Consider the following 20689-nt stretch of genomic DNA (forward strand, 5'->3'; position numbering starts at 1 on the left):
TTCCATAGGTCATTGTTGCGGAGATACGTGGCGCATATGGTTCCCTCCATTGATCCTCCTGCCCCGGTGTTGGTCGAGGGGGAGTTGGAGTATGTGGTGGAGAAGATTTTGGATTCTCGTGTTTCGAGACGGAAACTCCAGTACCTGGTCAAGTGGAAGGGTTATGGTCAGGAAGATAATTCCTGGGTTTTTGCCTCTGATGTTCATGCTGCCGATCTTGTTCGTGCCTTTCATTTGGCTCATCCTGATCGGCCTGGGGGCTCTGGTGAGGGTTCGGTGACCCCTCGTCGAGGGGGGGGGTACTGTTGTGAATTCTGTTGTCGAACTCCCTCCTGTGGTCGTGAGTGGTACTTCGGCGAGTTCTGTCGATGGGCTCCCTCTGGTGGATATGAGTGAAGCTGCTGCTTCTGAGGTTCATTACACAGGTGACGTGGTTTTTCCTTTGGTTGACTGCTCTATTTAACTCCACTCAGATCGTTGCTCCATGCCAGCTGTCAATGTTTTTGCATTTGTTCAGTTCGCTCCTGGATCTCTCTGGTGACCTGCCTTCTCCTGCAGAAGCTAAGTTCCTGATATTCATTATTTGTTCATTGTTTTCTTGTCCAGCTGGTTTTCATGATTTTGTCTTGCTAGCTGGAAGCTCTGGGATGCAGAGTGGTCCCTCCGCACCGTGAGTCGGTGCGGAGGTCTTTTTTGCACACTCTGCGTTGTCTTTTGTAGGTTTTTGTGCTGATCGCAAAGTTACCTTTCCTATCCTCTGTCTATTTAGTAAGTCTGGCCTCCCTTTGCTGAAACCTGTTTCATTTCTGCGTTTGTGACTTTCATCTTTACTCACAGTCAATATATGTGGGGGGCTTCCTTTACCTTTGGGGAATTTCTCTGAGGCAAGGTAGGCTTTATTTTCTATCTCTAGGGCTAGATAGTTCTTAGGCTGTGACGAGGCGCCTAGGTCTGGTCAGGAGCGCTCCACGGCTATTTCTAGTGTGTGTGATAGGATTAGGGCTTGCGGTCAGCAGAGCTCCCACATCCCAGAGCTTGTCCTGTATGAGGTTTAACTATGAGGTCATTCCGAGGTGCTCCTAACCACCAGGTCATAACAGGTTTTAGCCCAAAATATTGCATTTTAATAAGGGCATCGGGAAAAATTGCACCATACAATTTGTTGTGCAATTTATTCTGAGTACACCAATACCCAATATGTGGGAGAAAACTACTGTTTGGGAGCACAGCAGGGCTTGGAAGGGGAAGAGCATAATTTGACTTTTTGAATGTAAAATTTCCTGGAATCATTAGCGGAAATCATGTCCCTCTCATTTCAGAGTCCCTGATGTACCTAAACAGGGGAACACCCACAAGAGACAGTGACTTCACTTTGGAAACTAGACTCCTAATGAAATCTATTTACATGCATGGTGAGCACATTAAACCCCCAGGTGCTTCATAGAAATTTATAATGTTGAGCCGTAAAAATAATAAAATCACATTTTCCTCAAAAATTTTTTATTTTAGACCCAAATATTGCATTTTCATAAGGGTAACAAGAGCAATTGCACCATATAATTTGTAGCACAATTTCTCCTGAGTATGCTGATTCCCAATATGAGGGAGAAAACTATTTTTGAAGCACAGTGCAAACCTCAGAAGGGAATAGGCATTTTGGAGTTCAGATTTTGACGGTGCCATGTCACATTGGCAGAGCACCTGGGGTGCCCAAACAAAAGAAACCACCTACAGTATATGTGAACTAATTTTACAAATCTTACAAACTACACTCTTTTTTTAATTCATCTAGGGGTGCAATGATCACATTAGCACCATATGTGCCTCTCAGAATTTTATACCATTGAGCAGTGAAGACTCCTGCGTAATGGAGTGCTATTTTCCTCCTTGAGCGTAGATGTTTCTAGAACAGTTTGCAGACTCCATATAAAAAGTCCCTAATTGCTAAAAGAGCAGAATCCCCCCTCAAGTGACTATTTTGGAGTCTATACACCTTGGGGAATTTATCCACAGGGGTAGTGACGATTTTGACTCCATAGGAATTTTCCAGAAAGAAGCAGCACTGAATATTGCCAAGTGAAAATTGCAAATTGCCATTGTAGTGACCAGCACGCTGTATTGACCAGTGTGCTGTAGTCACCAGTACGTTATGCTCAGCCTGTGTTTATGGAGACATGCACTCATAAGTTAGGCGGGCTCTCATCATTTCAGAAATGCCAAACGTGAATGCAATGTGTTTTAGATATACTGTGGAGCTCAGAAGGGACGGGACATTTGTATGTGGGAGCAGAGAATTTGCTGAATTTCTTTTGGAGGATGAAAAGTAATTTCGCTTTTCCAGAACCTTTAGGCTACCAGGAACGTGGAAGCCCCCTAAATTCCTGTTAACCGATGGCTGACCTGAGTGGGGACTTGCTTTTTTGTGGATTGAGTAGAAATTGGGTTTGGGAAAATTTTGCATAACATTTGGGATCACATTTATCTAGCGGTCTACGCTGACCACTTTGAGGTTTCCACCTAAATCTCTGAGAGATGTGATTCAGATGAAACCTCCAAGGGATCCATTCACTATAATGAGGCAGCAGAGTTACTTTGGACTCCGTCTGGCCTCTGTTCAGCGGTGTCCTTCTTTTCAGAAGTGCACAAAACTGTCCGTTGGCACTTTTATGCAGTCCTAAAAAGATGGACACTGCCGGATCATAGGTCAGATGCCGCCCACAGTGCCTCCATTTGCCTCATTATAGGGAATCTTCTGCCAAAGGTTCTGTCTGAATCATGTATTTCAAAGATTTACACAGAAACCCTGATGCAATCACTCAGTGCAGAGCACAGGATAAATGTGCATCGAGCCATACTACGATCTTTGGGAGGCAGAATGAAAAAATCAAAAGCAGGTGAAAAATTGGTTTTATTTATTTTTTTATGCCATTCCTTCTGCGGTATAAGTGATTAGGCTACTTTATTCTTCGGGTCGGTGCGATTACAGCCATACAAGATTTATATTGAGTTTTTATGTTTGGCTGCTGTCACACACTAAAAGACGCTTTTATTGGAAAAAATAGTTTTTGCATCACCATATGTTGAGAACTATAATTTTTCCATATTTTGGCCCAGAGTCATATGAGGGCGGGTTTTTCCTGGACAGGTTGACATTTTTATTGGTATGATTTTTGTGCGCATGACATTTTTGGGTAATTTTCTATTGCAATTTTTGGTATGTAGAATGAACAAGAAAAAGCAATTCAGGATTTCTTTGGGGGGGTGGTTATGCCTTTCCGTGTATGGTAAAATTGATAAAGCAGGTTTTTTGGGGGGATCAGTTCGATCATAGCGATACTTCATTTGTATCTATTTTATGTTTTGGTGCTTTTACACAATAAAAACTATTTTATAGAAAAAAATAATTATTTTTACATCACTTTATACTGAGAGCTATAACGTTTTAATTTTTGTGTTGGTAGAGCTGTATGGCAGTTTATTTTTGTGAGACAAGATGTAGTTTTCAACGTTATTGTGTTCATTTATATCCGTATTTTTTATCGCGGTTTACTACGCTTTTTGCTTGGCAGTATGGTGATAAAACATTGTTTTTTGTCTTGATTTTTAATTATTTTATGGTGTTCACTAAAGGGATTAAGTAGGACAGTTTTATAGGTCAGGGCATTGTGGACTCGGCAATACCAAATATGTACTTTTATTATATATATTTTTCATACAAATATTTATTTATAGAAACAATATATTTTGATTTTTTTATTATTATTATTTATTTTTTTAAATATATTTACAATTATTTATAACACATTGTTTTACTTGTTTTAACATTTTTACTTTGGCCCACTATGGGACTCTCATTTATTGCAGGCTCGTCAATTGTACAGCATGGGGATGCAGCAGCATCCCATTGCTGTAGAAACTGTCAGCTCTCTGTCAATGTAGTAGTTAATTTTTGTATTATTATTTATTTATTTTTAAAATTGCATTCAAAAGTTTCATAGGTAATTTGTTTATAAGCATAATAATAGTAGTAATAATAATAATAATAATAATAATAATTTTGATTACAATTTTAATTTTTAATGATTATCATTATTATTATTATTATTGTTTACTTACTGCACGGTAAATCATTTTTACCATATGTTCTATTACACCTATTAATATAATTTGATGTAACATGATGTTTGATCAAAACTGTCATGCAGAAACCTCAAACCTTTTTTAATTTCTGTTTTGGTTCTGAGAAAGACAAATATACTGTATATATAAAAGTGGCCAATTAACCTCACAGGAGCTTACTTGAACCTTAAATGGCATTAAGATTAGTTCTATGGTTTAATCACTTGAAATGAAAAACTTACTAAGGATAAGTTCAAATACATTTTTCTTTTAGAAGAATCAAATCTTAACTATTTTAATTCATGCTGTGTATCTTTTGCATCATTTTGTTACATGTCTTCAGCCTGAGAGGTTTTACAGTGCAGATTTGCTATTTTTTTTATTAATCTGTTAATGATAATTCTGTTAAATTGGAAGATAACATTTTCTTTTTAAATTCTCATCTAAAGTTGTATATCTTTACATTTGTTTAATTGATAAAATAATGTGTTACAGAAAAATGCATCTGTTGCTGTGGAAGGATCATTGGAATAAATTAGGTTATAATTAGTAAAATTATAGTCGGGTATTGAGGTTTCTGTAATTTCTGATGGCATAAAAGTCAGGCAAACAGTGCTATTACTGCATTCAAACCTACACAAACCTTGGATGGACCTAAATAGTCCCCAGTAAAGTCAATATTGTCTGACAGTTATGGTTTTATTATAAATTAGATGGAAACCCGATGCTATCGCATCGAGAGGGCGGTAATGTCACGATGGGGGCAGGCTTTGCAGCATTGAGAATCTCTCCCCCATGTGCTCACCCACCTATCCACTGTCTCTCTCCCCATGTGCTGATGTCTCCCATCTATGCTCTCTTCTTTGACCTATCTACCCCATGTGCTATGCGCTCCTTCTGCACAAAAATGGTGGCAGTTAGTGAATCATTCGTCTGCTCCCGGCGCCGGTGTTTTCGTGACACTCTTCCGCTGGTGGTACCACGCAAGAGGCTGCATACAGCATACGGCATATACAGTGTGCGTGTGTTGTGCGTACGGTGTATACAGTGTGTGTGGTGCGATGGTGTTCCGCTGGTGGTACCATGCAAGAGGCGGGTTCCACCTGCAGTTTCCATATTGAGACGCCCATCACATGGGTGTCCAAATATGGAGGTTGGTGAACTTCTGAATTCTGGGATCCGGACACATCTGGATGGAACAGGATGTGAAGACATTACAAAGTAAATATATATATATATATATATATATATATATATATATATATCCAGTACTCCTGGACTGGGAAGAAGAACAACAATACATTTCAGCAAAAGACATACAAAATTTTTGAAATGCTCAAAACAAGTAAGTAGAACAATGTTTCCCTTTTGGGAGGTGAGGACACTTGAACGTTACAAACAAAACAAGATTAAATATCTTTAAATAACATCCTATTCTACATACTATAAATAACTCTTATTACCCAGCCGGGTATTCTACTAAGTGCAAATTCTGAACAATAATTTTACTTTTCCTTTAAGGGCGTATAAGCTGAACCCACTAAAGGCCTACTATAAAATACTATAAAATAACTCAACTTTTTCTTTCTAGCTACACCAATGCAGGACCGCCTAGCTCCCGGGCTGGGCCTACTGTCATTTTTTCTCTTCCAACAACCAACTGTCGTTCCACGGTTCTCAGGAGGACTCTCTCTCTAACCCCAAAAGCATTATCTTCGCAAAGTCTTTTTTCTTTTGTAAAACCAGTAGGGAGCACCTTTAAGAAGGTGCAAACTATATACAAAACAGTTTTGGAATCATTCACTGTTCATGATCCGGCAGTCTTTGAAAACAACGATAAACTTGTGCAAAAGGAAATAGAAAGAGAAATGTAGAACAGTAGGGATCTCGGGTCAACAAAGGGATCCCTTTAAGAACTAACCCTGGACGGGTTTTAAAGCAGCAAAAACAGGAAACAGTTAACTATTTACATCTTTTTCGGTTCTTCGAGGTTTATTTCTTTGACGTTGGTGGTTGTGACAAATCCATCGGCAGCAGTGGGCGGGGCCATCCCGACGGGTACTCACGGGCATTAGGTGTGGTCACAGGAGATCCCGGGCTCCAGTCAGGAGTCTGTGTGGCAATTGTTCTGAACCTCGCAGCAACCGAGGTGCCAACCACTCCTGAGGCTGAGCTTTCTGCCACAACCGTAGTGGTAGTGTCCACAGTACAAGTAGTGGTTTTCACGATGGTGCATGTGGGGGTCACCACCGTAGTCTTAGTGATAGTCGTGGTCCGGTCACAAGGGGGCACCCTCGCTATGGGGACGGCTTCTCCGACGCTTTGTCTGGCGATGTCATGGGGACTGGCCGCTTGCGTACATTCAGGGCGAACCACCCCCTCTCCCCAAAGTGCCGGGTGTAAGTGACCTCGTCCCCCGGGTATAGATCCTGGTCTGGGTGGCCTTCCCTGAGATGGGACTCCACATCCCTCCGGTTAACGAAAACCTCGCAATACAGATACGGCTCCTTGATGAAGCCCCATCCCCCACGGAGCTTGAAATCCACAACGGTGCCCTTCCTGTGCGGGGCCTGGTGGGTGGTGCGGTCCTTGCGGGCCTGATCCTTTACCTCGAGGTCCCGCCGGTAGTGGGCTTCTCGCTGGGCCTGGTGTTCTTCACAGCTAAGGGCCTCCACCATCTCCCCTTCCTGTGTCTTCACCCCGGGGAACCCCATGATATTCAATCCCGGGTTCACCCAGCGGCATATGGTGCACTCGGCATAGACCTCGCCTGGCATGGCGATCGGCGAGATCGGGGCCTTGTAGAAATGCTCCATGCCGGTGGCCCGGTCCCAGTGTGGGAGAGGCCTGCGAGCATGGGGCCCGGGGGAAGGGGGCGCCGCAACGAGGCCTATCAGCAGACCCTCCACCGGCGGGACGGGGTCAGCAGACTCACCAGCCGACGTGACTTCCTCCGTTGCAGCCGACTCCAAGGATGGTAAAGGATCCGGGGTCGGGAGTTCCTCCGCTGGTGCCTCCTGGCACGAGGCCTTGGTCTCTAGCCGCCACTGGAGAAGCTGCTCCACAAGACCCTCCATCTCACCCTGCAGGAGACCGGTCCCAGATGTGAGGCTCTGGCTGCTGTGCTTGTACTGGTAGCTGGGGGAGCCCTCTGCTTCAACCCCGCAGTCTGGGTCTGAGCGGCCGGCCATGGCATCCTCCACGTGGGTCACTCCCTGGTCTCTTTCCCGCTCTCTCCTTCATGGGCGGTTTTGTTTCTTGTTGCTCCGCCCTCCATTGAGGATCAGGAGGCGGATCTCAGCTGCTGACGGACACATCCTCAAGGTACAGAAATATTTAGACTGGGCGGCCATTATCTTTTGTGCTCTTCAGTTCTTTCACGCCCACTTCCACGCCCTTCTTCTTCTCCTGCGCTCCTCGTGGCACAGCAATGGCGGCGGTTTAGGTGGGAATCATGCGACAGATAGCAATACACAGTCTTTGCAATAATCACAGTCCAAACACGTTTCAATCACAATTCCAAGGCACACATGACCTGCTTCTCAGGCTTAAGTACGATCCTGTTCGTGACGCCAAGTTGGAGTGCCCCCAGACACAGGGCTATGAGTTCTCGATACCGGGCCTCTCTGATTCGGTTCTGAGGCTGTCACGGTGGCTAGACCCGGTCCGTGACCCTGCTAAGGGGCGTCCAATAAAAGGTGATAGGAGTCTGTCAAGGTTTCGTGACGCCACCTGTGGTGTTCGGTCAGGGTGACCGACGCTGCTGTGGGGTCCGCTGGGGTGATGGAATGGCAGCTGGATGGTATACCTTCCCACAGGTGAAGTATGTCCCCAGGGCTTCCCAGTAAGGTAGATGGTGATGGTGTGGGGTGCAGTCAAAAACGAGGACACAAGGTTGCAGTCTCTTTACCTCTTTACTGAAGACTTCAGGATCCTCAATCCAGAGCACACTTAACAGGGCTATCTTAGACCGGCCGGTCCGATGGGCACTTCCAGAGTTCCCTTTGCAGGTGGAAATCAGTACCTACCACTAGCGCCTGTGTGTTGTAGTGCTACCCTGCTGAGCATTCGGAATAGTCCTCACAACTGCTGTTCTCGTTCGTTCGTTCTTTCTAATTCTCTCTCGCTTGTTCCAGATGTTACTAGTTTCTCGTCCCCAGGTATGTTATGGCTAGGACGCACCCGTATTACGGGAAGGCTCGGAGCTCTCCCGGGACCCTAGAGACGCCCCTCTCCACGCGTTGCCCCCTATGTCTTCGTAGGAAATTTAAGGTAGACAGCCAACCTATAATTAACTGTCCTGCGGAGTTCGAAGTAAGGCCTAGAGTCAGTTACTCCCGCGGTGTTCCGGCCACCGGCTACGCGCCTCAGTAGGATGTTGCATCGGTCTCACGGCATGACTCCTACTGGCTCTCCTTTGTGCTTGATCTCGTTTCTCACTGTTCCACAATATCCTTCCCTTCATGTCTCTTTCTTAGGATACTGCCGCGGGGTGTGCAGGAGCGGTTTCGTAATGTTCTGCTCTGTTCGCTAGGCACCTGCCAGGTTCCCACGCCTGACAGGGACCCCCCTGTGTCTTCTCCCTGCAACACCCCCTGCCACAGGATGTTGCCTGAATCCAACCCAGTCAGCTTCTGACTAACTTCCTATCCAACCCCTAGTTTTACCAGTGTGAGGAGTGGCCCAATAAATAAAGCCTTTTACTCCCCCTAGTTGCCGGAGTGTGAAGTGTAATGTGTGCTGGTGATACCTTGTCAGTAGAATTCCTTCAGTACCATCAGACGTACCAACAATCCCCTTAGTGGCAGAGTGTCATACTGCAACGACCAGATCTCTGGGGCGCTGTATATATATATATGTATATGTATATGTATATATATATATATATATATATATATATATATATATATATATAAGAAAAAAAGGGAAAACAGCACACAAAAAAATAGAAAAAAGTGGGCTTCAATGCCTGGACGGCGTGGCAACGTTTCGGATTTCCAATCCTTTTTCAAGCAGTGAATATACAGTGGGGCAAAAAAGTATTTAGTCAGTCAGCAATAGTGCAAGTTCCACCACTTAAAAAGATGAGAGGCGTCTGTAATTTACATCATAGGTAGACCTCAACTATGGGAGACAAACTGAGAAAAAAAAATCCAGAAAATCACATTGTCTGTTTTTTTAACATTTTATTTGCATATTATGGTGGAAAATAAGTATTTGGTCAGAAACAAAATTTCATCTCAATACTTTGTAATATATCCTTTGTTGGCAATGACAGAGGTCAAACGTTTTCTGTAAGTCTTCACAAGGTTGCCACACACTGTTGTTGGTATGTTGGCCCATTCCTCCATGCAGATCTCCTCTAGAGCAGTGATGTTTTTGGCTTTTCGCTTGGCAACACGGACTTTCAACTCCCTCCAAAGGTTTTCTATAGGGTTGAGATCTGGAGACTGGCTAGGCCACTCCAGGACCTTGAAATGCTTCTTACGAAGCAACTCCTTCGTTGCCCTGGCGGTGTGCTTTGGATCATTGTCATGTTGAAAGACCCAGCCACGTTTCATCTTCAATGCCCTTGCTGATGGTAGGAGGTTTGCAATCAAAATCTCACGATACATGGCCCCATTCATTCTTTCATGTACCCGGATCAGTCGTCCTGGCCCCTTTGCAGAGAAACAGCCCCAAAGCATGATGTTTCCACCACCATGCTTTACAGTAGGTATGGTGTTTGATGGATGCAACTCAGTATTCTTTTTCCTCCAAACACGACAAGTTGTGTTTCTACCAAACAGTTCCAGTTTGGTTTCATCAGACCATAGGACATTCTCCCAAAACTCCTCTGGATCATCCAAATGCTCTCTAGCAAACTTCTGACGGGCCCGGACATGTACTGGCTTAAGCAGTGGGACACGTCTGGCACTGCAGGATCTGAGTCCATGGTGGCGTAGTGTGTTACTTATGGTAGGCCTTGTTACATTGGTCCCAGCTCTCTGCAGTTCATTCACTAGGTCCCCCCCGCGTGGTTCTGGGATTTTTGCTCACTGTTCTTGTGATCATTCTGACCCCACGGGGTGGGATTTTGCGTGGAGCCCCAGATCGAGGGAGATTATCAGTGGTCTTGTATGTCTTCCATTTTCTAATTATTGCTCCCACTGTTGATTTCTTCACTCCAAGCTGGTTGGCTATTGCAGATTCAGTCTTCCCAGCCTGGTGCAGGGCTACAATTTTGTTTCTGGTGTCCTTTGACAGCTCTTTGGTCTTCACCATAGTGGAGTTTGGAGTCAGACTGTTTGAGGGTGTGCACAGGTGTCTTTTTATACTGATAACAAGTTTAAACAGGTGCCATTACTACAGGTAATGAGTGGAGGAAAGAGGAGACTCTTAAAGAAGAAGTTACAGGTCTGTAAGAGCCAGAAATCTTGATTGTTTGTTTCTGACCAAATACTTATTTTCCACCATAATATGCAAAAAAAATGATAAAAAAACAGACAATGTGAATTTCTGTTTTTTTTTTTCTCAGTTTGTCTCCCATAGTTGAGGTCTACCTATGATGTAAATTACAGACGCCTCTCATCTTTTTAAGTGGTGGAACTTGCACTATTGCTGACTGACTAAATACTTTTTTGCCCCACTGTACAAATGAAGTGGGTTTATATAGCTAATACAAATGTTCTCTATTAAACATCATTAAAACAATATTCATATCTTTAACATTAGTGCTGATAGATTCCGTATTTTAGTAAAGTGCATTAGTGTCCATGTGCATAAATCTACCAATACATCATAAAAATGATAACCATCATACACAGTGCACTATAAATATCACATATATATAGTAATAGGCAATTGAACTTACACAGATGTCCCAATCTAGTACATAATTAGATAGAAAGCACACTTACAGGCATATCGCCGCTTGTGTGTAATTCTCGGCGTCTTCCTGGAGTCACTGCGCATGTCTACAGCAACTGGCCCATAGCATTCTGGTCAGCGCCTGCGCACTAGTGCTCTGAAGACATCAGCGCCATTTTGGATAAGGGGATAACTTTACTTCTTGGTGTCTTCCTAGAATCACTGCGCATGTCTATGGCGTCTGACCATGAAGATGGGGAAAGGATACTGGAGGGAGTGGAAAGTAATGCCACTTTCTTGAGTACACCATCGCTATATGACCTGAAAGTGAAATATGAAAACATCATTAGGAAATTCACTACAGCCCAACTACATTTGGTAACTCTTAGTGAGTACTATAGAGTTAAAAAAATCCCTAGAGGACTACGCTCTAACATCCGCCCTAATCTCATGCTTAATGATGCGTCTTTTTGTGCCAAGTTTGGCATGATCTCAAACAAATATGGCTTGGACATAATCCTCCTAAACATTGAGTATCTACAACAGGAGACAAAAAGATTGAAAGGTGATATATCCCTGGTGGAAATAGAACTCAAAGGTCTTATGAGAGAGGAGGAATGGAATAATTTTAAAGAATCCATCAATACTAAAATCGACAAATTGCGTCTTGAACTAGAGGATGTAAAACGCAGAAAATGCAACCGGGATATGGACGATTATAAAGATGGGAACATTTATAACTGGCAAAGAGACAATGCAGGCAATTGGAGGAAAAAAGGTTACTGGACATTGAAAAATGGACCTTATTGTTATAATAACGAAAATTTGTTACCTAATGTTGATTTTTTTAGGACTGGATCCCATGAAAGAAAAAATGAAAACGGCAGGAAAAGGGGAGGAAAAAAGCATTGGAGAAAACAAAAAAGGGAAAAGCAAGTCACCTTTAGAAAAACAGATGGCGACCAGGAGCAAAGAACAGACCTAATTGTGAACATCTCAAGTAAGACCCTGACTGAAAATCAAACATCAGTTTTAAATAAGGGGTTATCTTTTGGGTTAAGCACACATGTGAACTGGTTTGAACTCAATATGGACTTGCAGCGATTCTTTAGGTCTATCAAATTAAAGGAGTGGTTTTGGAACAAGCCAAATATAGAGAAACCTCTCAGTTGCAGTTTAAATCTACAACAACTAAATTTAAAGAAAAATAGTTACTTTATTCCACCAGATAATTCACCTGTCATTGAAGCCTTTATTTTAGCTGTCAATCATGATGTAGAAAAGTTGAAAAAAGAATGTACTAATCAATTTTCACACCCTAATATGACAGTGGGTGAAATGGAGGCTCTGTATGAACTGGCACATGAAGATGAAATAACCATAAAAAATGCAGATAAAGGTGGCGCAGTCGTCATCATGAACAAAAAAGATTATATTGATGAAATAAATAGACAGTTGGCCGACCCGGAGGTGTACGAGAGACTTACTCATGACCCAAAATTTGACATTGCAAGGGACATTAAATCCATTTTGGAAAATGCCCTGGATAGACAAATCATTGACCAAGATGTGTTTGATTTTTTGACAGTGAAATTTCCCATCACTCCTGTGATGTACATACTTCCAAAGATACATAAGTCTCTCGTACATCCTCCGGGCAGGCCTATTGTTTCAGGCTGCGATTCTATTCTTTCCCATATTGGGATCTTTTTGGATAAGGTTTTGAATCCAATAGCCAGTCATACAGAATCTTTTGTGAGAGACACTACAGATTTCCTTGAGAAGATTGGCGGAATTGAAATAACAGGTGATATAATACTGGCGTCATTCGACGTAATATCTTTGTATACGTCGATTGAAAACAGTAAAGGTTTGGTAGCAATTAATAAAAGGCTGCAAAATACTCAATACTCTGAGAATACTAAAACGTTTATTCTACAACTGCTTGAACTAATATTAACCAAAAACTATTTTTTATTTGGAGACGTTTATTATTTTCACTTGCGAGGAGTGGCCATGGGCGCGAATATGGCGCCAGCTTATGCGAACATCGTCATGAGCACCCTCGAAGAAGAACACGTTTATGTATCTCCCCACTTCAGCTATGTAGCTGCGTGGTGGAGATACATAGACGATATTTTCTTGATTTGGACGGGTCCTGAAGATAAACTGATCGAGTTCCATAATTATTTGAATGCAGTTGACAACACAATCAAATTTACCTTGGCACATTCAAATACAGACATTCAATATTTGGATGTAAATGTGAGAATTGAGAATAATAGACTGGTGACTCAACTGTATTCAAAGATGACTGACAAAAATGACCTACTTCTCTTTAATAGTCAACATCCGAAAAAAACAAAAGAATCGATTCCCCTTAGCCAGTTAATTAGAGTTAAAAGAATTGAAAGTAGGGAAGACTCATTAGAGAAATCCATGGAAAACACCCTAAAAAAATTCTCAAATAGAGGCTATCCTAAAAATCTCTTAAAAATACAGAAAAGTAAGGTGGATTTACTAAAAAGGGATGATCTCCTTCAAAAAAAGCCCCACAAAAAAGAATTGAACCGTATACCTTTCGTGACGTCCTTCTGTGAAGAGAGTAGCAAGATTTCAAAAGTTATATGTAAACACTGGGGAATGTTATCCAAATGTCTACCATATGTGACAGAATTTTCCAAACCTCCAATATTCTCCTACAAACGTAACCGTACTATTGGTTCCACTATAGTTAAATCTGACATTGGACCCCTTAGAAGGTCCAGTCAAACAACTATATCTGGTCAGGAGAGAAAGGGATGCTTCCCTTGTCTGTCATGCGTCAACTGCTCTTTGATGCTTAAGGGATCAAATTTCTCTCATCCTACTTCTGGAGAAATTTTTAAAATACAGCATTTCTTGACTTGCAATTCCGAATTTGTTGTGTATTTATTACAATGCCCTTGTTCCTTATGGTATGTCGGTGAAACAACTTGTGACTTTAAGACTCGGATTAACCAACACCGACATACCATAAGGAAGGGATGTATGGATCTGCCTGTCTCCAAGCATTTTGTGGAGAAATCACATACAGAAAAACAATTACGATTTCGTATCATAGATATGATTCCTATTCAGAGAAGAGGGGGAGATCGAGTGCGACTACTTAAAAGAAGGGAACTAGAATGGATTGTGAAACTCAATACATTAAAACCATATGGACTGAATGTGGATTTTAAAACTAATCAGGTTTTGTAGGGGTTGGTAAATCTTCTCTGTTTCATACATATGTGGGAAAATTGTTTTTAATTATTTTTGTATATTTTTTTCAGATGTCCCAATCTATGAAGAGATATATCTTGCATGGATAATGAAATTCATTTTCCTTATTTTAACTTCTTCTTGGTTTATTTCTCTGCTGTTATCTCAATAAATATATGAATGGCACTCACTTGTCTTTATATTTTTCTATAGTAATATTTTGGAAACTCATTACGGTTTTCCTAATTAAGGATATATGGGAATTATAAGGTATTCCTTTCTCTGTAATTCAGTCTTGATCTATGATACCCACGTAGTTGGGAAAATTTATTAAATCAATGATGGGCTTTTGTTAAAACTGTTATAAAAATTCCGTTATGATTAAGACATGTGAGGGTGCGTTCTAATACACAACCTATAACGCTTATTTTAGCCCAAGAAATGTATACTATGGTCTTTAGTAGCTTGACACTTAAAAGACCTTTATGTGGCTAGCGCTGTTTCAAATTTAAAGGTTTGTGGTAGTAATGCAGAGCTGTTACGTTCTTTCATGGAATTAAGGCTATGTCCTTTTCCAAAATGGCGTTGATATCTTCAGATCACTAGTGCGCAGGCGCTGACCATAATAATATATGCGAGAGGTCAGACGCCATAGACATGCGCAGTGATTCTAGGAAGACACCAAGAAGTAAAGTTATCCCCTTATCCAAAATGGTGCTGATGTCTTCAGAGCACTAGTGCGCAGGCGCTGACCAGAATGCTATGGGCCAGTTGCTGTAGACATGTGCAGTGACTCCAGGAAGACGCCGAGAATTACACACAAGCGGCGATATGCCTGTAAGTGTGCTTTCTATCTAATTATGTACTAGATTGGGACATCTGTGTAAGTTCAATTGCCTATTACTATATATATGTGATATTTATAGTGCACTGTGTATGATGGTTATCATTTTTATGATGTATTGGTAGATTTATGCACATGGACACTAATGTACTTTACTAAAATACGGAATCTATCAGCACTAATGTTAAAGATATGAATATTGTTTTAATGATGTTTAATAGAGAACATTTGTATTAGCTATATAAACCCACTTCATTTGTATATTCACTGCTTGAAAAAGGATTGGAAATCCGAAACGTTGCCACGCCGTCCAGGCATTAAAGCCCACTTTTTTCTATTTTTTTGTGTGCTGTTTTCCCTTTTTTTCTTATATTATTGGAACCACTTGGATACTGGTTTGGAAAGCTTTGCACCGCAAGTTTGGTAATATGATGCTGTTCTAATTTTTTTTCTTTTTTTTTCTTTATATATATATATATATATCTATATATATATAGATATATATATATATATATATATACATATAGTTTAAGTCTGCAGTTAAAATATATTAAAGTTGATTCAAAATTGAAGAGCACAGAAATAAAGACATTATATGCAAAGGATGACAAGATAGAACTACAATTTTAAAAACATCACAATTTATTTAGTATTGAATAGAAGTGTCAATTAGGGTTGAGCGACTTTTACTTTTTTAGGGTCGAGTCGGGTTTTGCGAAACCCGACTATCTCAAAAGTCGAGTCGAGTGAAATCGGCCGATTATCGGGAAAAGTCGGGTCGGGGATCGACCGAAACACGAAACCCAATGCAAGTTAATGGGGAAGCATAGTCGGCAGTGAGTGGAGGCCAGGAAAACACCTACAGTGCCCATTTTAATGGCAAAAACATCCATTCTTGTTACTGAAGCTTGTCAATCTTAATTTACCTTATAATAATAGTTAGGCATTGGAAATTGGGGGTCATTTGGCTAAAGTTGTGGGGGTATGGTTGGTTCAAGTATTTAGTGGGCCCAGGAAACGTGGACCACGTCATGGCAGTGGAGCAGGGAGAGGTAAGTATTACAACTTTGCAAGTGCTGTGATCCTGAGCAAACAGGGGGGGCCCACTCGTTCGCATTGGCACTGGCACAGGGCCCCTCAAAGTACGGTGGTGTGTTTGCACGGCGGGGCGCCTCCCACCAGCAGCGACACTTTAGCGTACTATGAGGGGCCCTGTGCCAGTGACGTCGACAACGAGTATCCCCCCCACCTGATGATGGAACCTGCACTTTCATCTGCACCTTCCTCTTTGTCCCCATGTAAGGTGGTATAGTATGCGGGAAGGGGAACCTCACTTTCTGCAGGGTCAGAATCTGGCTGTGTAGCATGCAAGGGGAATGTAGCGGTCTGGGTCAATGTACCAGCAGAGTCATCTAGCACTGGCTGGGCAATGGGCAGGATGAGGAGGAAACACAGATATAGTCCCAAATACAAAAGTAGGCTAAAAGCAGTTCAAGCAGCATTGGTGTGGTCAGTGGAAGACTATTGGAAGGAGGGACCGCAGACAGACTTAGTAGGCCTAACATAAAAAAGTAGGCTCTATGCACTTTCAAATAGGTTCCAGGGGTACACAGGCAGCATTGGTGTGATCAGTGGAGGACTATTGGAAGGAGGGACCGCAGACAGACTTAGTAGGCCTAACATAATAAAAGTATTCTCAATGCAGTTTCAATTATCTTGCAGGAGTACACAGGCAGCATTGGTGTGGTCAGCAGAGGACTATTGGAACGAGGGACCACAGACAGACTTAGTAGGCCTAACATAAAAAAGTGGGCTCTATGCACTTTTAAATCGGTTCCAGGGGTACACAGGCAGCATTGGTGTGGTCAGCGGAGGACTATTGGAAGGAGGGACTGCAGACAGACTTAGTAGGCCTAACATAAAAAAGTAGGCTCAATGCAGTTTATATTATTTTGCAGGAGTACACAGGCAGCATTGGTGTGGTCAGCAGAGGACTATTGGAAGGAGGGACCACAGACAGTCTTAGTAGGCCTAACATAAAAACGTAGGCTCTATGCACTTTTAAATAGGTTCCAGGGGTACACAGGCAGCATTGGTGTGGTCAGTGGAGGACTATTGGAAGGAGGGACCGCAGACAGACTTAGTAGGCCTAACATAAAAAAGTAGGCTCAATGCAGTTTCAATTATCTTACAGGGGTACACAGGCAGCATTGGTGTGGTCAGCGGAGGACTATTGGAAGGAGGGACCGCAGACAGACTTAGTAGGCCTAACATAAAAAATAGGCTCTATGCATTTTTAAATAGGTCCCAGGAAAACACAGGCAGCATTGGTGTGGTCAGTGGAGGACTATTGGAAGGAGGGACCGCAGACAGACTTAGTAGGCCTAACATAAAAAAAGTAGGCTCAATGCAGTTTCAATTATCTTGCAGGGGTACACAGGCAGCATTGGTGTGGTCAGCAGAGGACTATTGGAAGGAGGGACCGCAGACAGACTTAGTAGGCCTAACATAAAAAAAGTTTGCTCTATGCACTTTTAAATAGGTTCCAGGGGTACACAGGCAGCATTGGTGTGGTCAGTGGAGGACTATTGGAAGGAGGGACCGCAGACAAACTTAGTAGGCCTTAAATAACAAAAGGAGGCTCAATGCAGTTTCAATTATCTTGCAGGGGTACACAGGCAGCATTGGTGTGGTTAGCGGAGGACAATTGGAAGGAGTATCTGACACAGTTAGTACTCCAAAATAATACATAGATGTTAATGTCTCACAAAAAAACAAAACAAACAAAAAAAAGGGTGGCATACTTAGGTACAGGGGTGGGATCATCTGAGGACTTTCAGACATTGTTATTTGGCGCAAAGTAGTTACTGGAGTAAATGTAGGACAGGGCCACTGAATATTTTAAGTAGCATCAAACATGTCAACAAATTGGTATTGTCAGTGCCAGGCATTGAAGGATTTCACGGCATAGACTAAACAGTGGTGGAGCAGTGACAGATAATTTTGCAAGTGGTAGAGCACAGTTTGAGCTGGGGGTTGGGGGCACTCTCTCATGCCCGTCGTTACTGGCCCAAGGCCCCTCATGTTACAACAGTGTGTCTGACATTGGGTGCGCGGCACCACCGCCAGAGACACTTCATTGTACTATGAGGGACCCGATGCCAGTGCCGTCGACCAAAAGTGGGCACACCCACCTCTTCAGACAAACGGCACTCTCACGTGTGCTTCCGCCAAGTGTCGAGACCACGGCCACGTGGGGGGAGTCAGCCCATTTAGGGAGGTGTAAACATGTTGTATGCTGGACAAACAGCAGCTGCAAATGGAGAAATTGGAACACTCAGTAAGACCAGTACAAAAGCAAGACCTTTTTAAAGGAAAGCTAGGTGTCAGCCGGGAAAGGTGGGGCAAAATAATTAGAAATCCATGAGTGGTTCATTTTAATGAAGGTTAGATCATCAATATTTTGGGTAGCCAGACGAGTCAGTATTGAACCTGCAGCACTGAATACTCTTTCTGATAGCACACTAGCTGCTGGGCAAGCGAGCTCCTGCAATGCATATTCGGACAAATCAGGCCAGGTGTCTATTTTGGATGCCCAGTAATCAAATGGGAATGACGGGTGAGGGAGAACATCGATAGGGGAGGAAAAATAGTTAGTAACCATACTGGACAAATGTTGTCTCCTGTCACTTTGAATTGATGCTGCAGTACCTGTCCTGTCTGCGGTCATTGCGAAATCACTCCACAACCTTGTCAGAAAACCCCTCTGTCCAAAGCCACTTCTGATTTGTGCACCTCTAACACCTCTGCCCTGTTGCCCCCTGCAGCTCGTGTGAGAACCATCACCGGCGCTGTGTGCTGGGAATGCCTGAATCAAACGGTCAACAAGAGTTGCTTGTTTGGTTGCCAATACTTGTTCAAGGTTCTTATGTGGCATGATGTTTTGCAGTTTCCCCTTATAGCGTGGATCCAGAAGGCAGGCCAACCAGTAATCGTCATCGGTCATCATTTTTATAATGCGGGGGTCCCTTTTTAGGATACGCAAGGCATAATCTGCCATGTGGGCTAATGTTCTAGTTGTCAATTCACTGCTTGTGCTGGGTTGAGGAGCACTTTCGGGCAAATCAACGTCACTTGCCTCCCTTAAAAACCCTGTACCTGGCCTTGCAAAGCCACCAGTTTCTATTGCCCCTGAGAAGCTTCCTCATCCAAAAAATACTCATCCCCATCATCCTCCTCGTCCTCCTCCTCTTCGCATGCCACCTCGTCCAGTAGACTTCCCTGACCAGACAATGGCTGACTGTCATCATGGCTTCCCTCGTCCTCCACTGTAGACGCCTGCTCATTTATGTGCGTCAAACTTTGCATCAGCAGACGCATTAGGGGGATGCTCATGCTTATAATGGTGTTGTCTGCACTAACCAGCCGTGTACATTCCTCAAAACACTGAAGGACTTGACAGAGGTCTTGTAGCTTCGACCACTGCACACCTGACAACTCCATGTCTGCCATCCAACTGCCTGCCCGTGTATGTGTATCCTCCCACAAATACATAACAGCACGACTCTGTTTGCACAGTCTCTGAAGCATGTGCAGGGTGGAGTTCCACCTTGTTGCAACATCGATGATTAGGCGATGCTGGGGAAGGTTCAAAGATCGCTGATGGTTCTGCATACGGCTGGAGTGTACGGGCGAACGGCAGATGTGCGAGCAAAGTCTGCGCACCTTCAGGAGCAGGTCGGGTAACCCTGGATAACTTTTCAGGAAGCACTGCACCACCAGGTTTAAGGTGTGAGCCAAGCAAGGAATGTGTTTCAGTTGTGAAAGGGCTATGGCAGCCATAAAATTCCTTCCGTTATCACTCACTACCTTGCCTGCCTCAAGATGTACACTGCCCAGCCATGACTGAGTTTCTTGCTGCAAGAACTCGGACAGAACTTCCGCGGTGAGTCTGTTGTCGCCCAAACACTTCATTGCCAATACAGCCAGCTGACGCTTGCCACTAGCTGTTCCATAATGGGACACCTCGTGTGCAACAGTGGCAGCTGCGGATGGAGTGGTCGTGCAACTGCGGTCTGTGGATGAGCTGTTGCTTCTGCTGGAGGACGAGGAGGAGGAGGAGGGGGGGCGAACGCCTACAGCCAACTGTTTCCTAGACCGTGGGCTGGGCAGAACTGTCCCAATATTGCTGTCCCCTGTGAACCTGGCATCCACCACATTAACCCAGTGTGCCGTGATGGACACGTAACGCCCCTGGCCTTGCCTACTGGTCCATGCATCTGTTGTCAGGTGCACCTTTCTACTCACAGACTGCCTGAGTGCATGGACGATGCGGTCTTTTACATGCTGGTGGAGGGCTGGGATGGCTTTTTTCAAAAAGAAGTGTCGACTGGGTAGCTCGTAGCATGGTACAGCGTAGTTCATCAGGGCTTTGAAAGCTTCGCTTTCAACTAACCGGTAGGGCATCATCTCTAACGAGATTAGTCTAGCAATGTGGGCATTCAAACCCTGTGTACGCGGATGCAAGGATGAGTACTTCCTTTTCCTAACGAGAGTCTCATGTAGGGTGAGCTGGACTGGAGAGCTGCAGATCGTGGAACTAGCGGGGGTGCCAGTGGACATGGCAGACTGAGA

Source organism: Ranitomeya imitator, chromosome 1 (genome assembly GCF_032444005.1).
Source record: "Ranitomeya imitator isolate aRanImi1 chromosome 1, aRanImi1.pri, whole genome shotgun sequence".
NCBI classification, from domain to species: Eukaryota; Metazoa; Chordata; class Amphibia; order Anura; family Dendrobatidae; genus Ranitomeya; species Ranitomeya imitator.